This window comes from Eriocheir sinensis, chromosome 15 (assembly GCF_024679095.1).
Source record: "Eriocheir sinensis breed Jianghai 21 chromosome 15, ASM2467909v1, whole genome shotgun sequence".
NCBI classification, from domain to species: domain Eukaryota; kingdom Metazoa; phylum Arthropoda; class Malacostraca; order Decapoda; family Varunidae; genus Eriocheir; species Eriocheir sinensis.
The window spans coordinates 11,053,092-11,057,812 of record NC_066523.1 but is presented as its reverse complement, the minus strand read 5'-3'; the positions used below and the strand labels follow the sequence as shown (position 1 = coordinate 11,057,812).

At 44.4% G+C, this 4,721-nt stretch overlaps 1 non-coding gene across 1 annotated transcript; it reads left to right on the top strand.

The window, feature by feature from the left end:
• The first annotated feature begins 298 nt into the window (after positions 1-298).
• Positions 299-369, top strand: Trnag-ccc (transfer RNA glycine (anticodon CCC)). Its single transcript has one exon. It is a non-coding gene; the product is annotated as a tRNA-Gly (tRNA).
• The last annotated feature ends 4,352 nt before the right edge of the window (positions 370-4,721 follow it).

The window sequence follows — 4,721 nt, the reverse complement described above, 5'->3', positions numbered from 1 at the left end:
TTGTTGTTGATGTCTGTATCACATGTTCCTCAATTACGTTTGATAAGCTAACAAGGGAACCAGAATCAAAACAATTTCTGTACACACACACACACACACACACACACACACACACACACACACACACACACACACACACACACACACACACACACACACAGTCTCTCTCTCTCTCTCTCTCTCTCTCTCTCTCTCTCGTAATTTTTTGTTTAACTTTAGAAACTCAAACCATAAACCCTGAACAACACGCCTAGGAACATTCAGCATCAGTTCCCTACATAAACTGTATCTGTACAGAGCGCCGCTGGTGTAGTGGTATCATGCAAGATTCCCATTCTTGCGACCCGGGTTCGATTCCCGGGCGGCGCACGATATTTTTATTTCTCTCCTTTAGTTTTTTCGTTGATCCTTACGTGGAAATAGGAATGAGTGTATTGTGTTGACGGAGTATTTCTGCGTTGTCGGTTGATTCAGTGATATTTATAATCGATTTTAGTGGTTTGACCTTGAGAGCTATTACTACGCATCTATCACTCTCACTCTCTCTCTCTCTTTCTCTCTCTCTGCACTCATTGTCACACTTACTCGTATTCGTTTACTCTTCAGCTTATTGTTCCTGTATGTGTGTGTTTGTCTGTGTGTGTGTGTGTGTGTGTGTGTGTGTATGGTTGGGTCACTGGGTGTAGGTGTGTTTGCATGAGAGAGAGAGAGAGAGAGAGAGAGAGAGAGAGAGAGAGAGAGAGAGAGAGAGAGAGAGAGACGCTCTTTTCTCTATCACTTGACTGCTTGTTTTTCCCTCCGTATTCCTGGAATTTGGCGCAGAAGTTCCAAAGGAAAAACAGCCATCGACGGAACCATGAGAAAAAAAAAGGAAGAAAAAGGAACGTGAGGGTGAGCGTAGAGACAAATAAAGAGAAAATAGAAAAAGAGAGAGAGAGAGAGAGAGAGAGAGAGAGAGAGAGAGAGAGAGAGAGAGAGAGAGAGAGAGAGAGAGATAGGTTAAAGGAAGAAAACAAAAAGAGCGTAGAGGAGAAGGAAAAGAAGAAAAAATAAACTAGGAAAGAAAAGTATAAGGATCGGGGATAAACGAGAGAGAGAGAGAGAGAGAGAGAGAGAGAGAGAGAGAGAGAGAGAGAGAGAGAGAGAGAGAGAGAGAGCAGAAAAGCAATAAATGATAGAGAGGAAAAAAGATAGACAACAAGATGTATTAGGAAGAGAGGAACAGATGCATAAATAAAGGAAATGGAGAGACGAAGGGGCGAGAGAGAGAGAGAGAGAGAGAGAGAGAGAGAGAGAGAGAGAGAGAGAGAGAGAGAGAGAGAGAGATGAAGTTAGGGATATGCACAGGCAACACAAGGAGAGAAAGAAATAAGAAAACCTAGAAACATATAAAATGAGGTATAGAAAAGGAAAAGGAAAGAAGGGAAGAAGAGAAGGATACACGTGAGAAAATAGAGGAGAGAAGCGAAGGAGGAAAAAAGAGAGGAGAGAAGGAGGGGTCGGGGATAGGGTAAGGGGAGGGAGGGAGGGAGGAGGTGGCGGGCCCATCCTATCTACATAGTGTTGGCCCCGTGCACTTAGCGTCTCCCTCGATCACCAGGTGGAGCGGCGGCCCTGCTTTATGCCTCGTGCTGTTTGGCCGCACACTCAGATTATTCGCCAAAACTCCCGCCGCCGAAGATTTACCGCTGGAGGGGCTGAACACGAATGCCTGGAGGAAGGGAGGAGGAGGAGGAGGGGAGCAGGAGGTTGTAGAGGAAGAGGAGGGGGAGATGTTGGGGTAGGAAGGCGAAGAGAAAGAGAGGAGGTTCTGGAGAAAGGGCTGGATTAGGAGGGAGGGGAAAAGGAAGAAGAGGAGAGGAGGAGAAGAGGTTGGAGAAGGCGGTGGAAGATGAGAAAGAAGAGGAAGAAGGAGAAGAAAACATGGAGGTGCTGGAACAGGAATAAAATAAGAGGAAGAGGAAGCATATAAGGAAAGGGCAAAGAGGATGGCGTGGATAAAGTTGTAGAAATAGGAATAAAAAAAGGAAGAGGAGGAAAAGAAAAGGATGTGAACAGAATATAGAGGATATAGACGCGGCAAATAATGATACTAGAGAGTAGAAAAGGAGAGAAAGAACGGAAAGAGGAGGGGAAGTTATGTGATATGAGAGAGCTATATATTAATCTTTTCCTCTTTTTCCAGTAGCCTCGTACATTATATCGTATCTCGCAGAATATTCGTAACCCGCAGAGAAAGTGAGAGAGGGAAAGTAAAAGAGACAGAACATAGTATTATAAAAGAGAAAATAAAACTCGAGATAGAGACAAATAAAAAAAAACAGACTAAGTTACAAAGACTAAATAAAAAAATGAAAGAGGCTTAAAAAAATAATACTAAAAAAGGTCACATTCACGAGAGAAAATAAAACTCGAAAGATAGAGACCAATAAGAGAAAAATATGACAAAATAAGCTGAGAAAATAATCGAAAAGAATAAAAATGGACAAAAAAGTGTTCTTATTTTTCTGGCTCTCCCTGTAATGAGCTGAAGCAGGTGGACCGCAGGATATTAGTGGCCGGAGGATACCTGACACCTGCAGGGCCAGGTGAGGGGGGGAGGGAAGGGAGGGGGGAAGGGGGAAGAGAAGGTGGTGGTGGTGGTAGTGGAGATGAAAGAAATGACCGAGGAGAGAGAGAGAGAGAGAGAGAGAGAGATGATGATGAGGGGACAAAAGAAACGGACAAGGGAACGGAAAGTAGAGGTTTGTGGTCGAAGAGGTGGAGGAGGAGAAGGAGGAGGAGGAGGACGACGACGACGAGGAAGAGAATTAAAGATGGGCGACCAAAAGGAAGGGGCAGACTTTCTTGGGGAGACGGAATGGAGATGAAATGGGGAGAGTAAATATTGGAGAGAGAGAGAGAGAGAGAGAGAGAGGTGACTGAGGGGAAAAGGTTCTGTCTAGAGGGTGACAGAAGATTGAGGGAACAGAAGGAGGGGAGAGGAGGATAAGAAGGGGAGAAGGGTTCATTTACTCTCTCTCTCTCTCTCTCTCTTTAATATAGTGGACGGGAGATACACCTTCGTGATTTGTGGAGGCGGTATTTATTGCCCTCTCTCTTTTCTCTTTCACTAACTTTTCTTTCTCTAACTTTCTTCCTTTTCGTTTGCTTATTAAGAACATAACGGGTCTGCAAGAGGCTAGTAGACCTATACAAGGCAACTTTTGTAAACCCAACCCCACCTAACCTCACTGTCCATAAATTTATCTAACCTCTTCTTGAATGTTTATATAGTATTCGCATTCATAACATGGCTGCCCAGGCTGTTCACCCATTAGTAAAAAAAATTCTTCCCTATGTTTTGGTGAGTTTGAATTTGTCCAACTTAAACCCGTAACTAAGTCACTAACCTGGGTCTCTTACCTCCAGAACCTTATTAATATCACCCCTGTTGAAGATTTGAGTCTTTCCACCTCTTAATTTTTTTTCCCTTCTTCTTCTTCTTCTTCTTCTTCTTCTTCTTCTTCTTCTTCTTCCTACTACTACTATCATCACATTCTCATAATTATATATAGCTAATTTATTTGTAATCTGTCTATCTTAACCTCAAATCTCTCATTATATTTCGCTATCTAACCAATTCCTTCCCATTTTTTCCATATACTACCTTTTACTAAAATTCATCATCCCTCGCCATTACTAACCATCGTCACATCTCATCGTATTTTTCTCCCAGTCTCTATCCTCTATCCTCTGTGTGTAGCCCGTGTACAGTCTCTGCCCTGCTCTAGCTCAGTACAAACCAGACGCCCATAAAGAAAGCGTTCGAGTGGCGCTTCGGGGCAGAAATTAAAGTTTTGGCCAATGGAAAAGGAATAGGAGGAGGAAGAAGAGTAGCATGAAAGAGAAAAACAGATGGAGGAGGAGGAGGAGGAGGAGGAGGAGGAGAAGAAAAAAGTAAGTGAAATGAAAAATTCAAAGGTGGTAAAAACGAAAGATTGGGGAGGGTGAAGAGGAAAGCTGAAGCGAATTACTCAGCCTCGTGTGTGTGTGTGTGTGTGTGTGTGTGTGTGTGTGTGTGTGTGTGTGTGTGTGTTTATATTCCCTCCTGTCCGTCCATCCGTTCGTTGGTTCATCCATCAATTACCTCATCCTTGACCGCTCCTAACTTTATCTTGCTTCATGTTCAACGGGTGAGGCGGAGGAGGAGGAGGAGGAGGAGGAGGAAGAATGAGGAAGGAAAGGAAGTAGGTAGGAAGGGAGGGAGAAGGACGGAGAGAGATGCTAATCGAGGCAGGCTGGGAGGGAGGAAGGAAAGTGATAAGGAGGGAGGGACAGAGGGAGGGAGAGGGGAAGCTAGAGAGAGGAAGAGAGGGAGAGGGGAGGCGTGAGGGAAGAATACAACATTTCTTCATACTGTTGACTCACTCACTCACTCACGTCCTCCTTTTACACTTGCATCTTTGGACACGTTACTCACTCTCCTCGCATCCTCAGTCGCGTAACTTTTCCTCGTATCTGAGTGAGTCACGGATGCTTCACGCTTCTGGCGAGTCGTGAGTCGTGCGAGGGAGTGGATGAGAAGGCGAATAGTTGGCTTAATTTGGTTGTCCTGACAAACTACTTACGAGGCTGAAGAAAGGGGTTTATGAAAGGGGAGGAGGGAATAAGAGTCTTGTGGTTAAGGAAGAGTGGCTGAAGAGGTGAACTGGCGGCCTAATGTTCTCACTCTGAAGGTG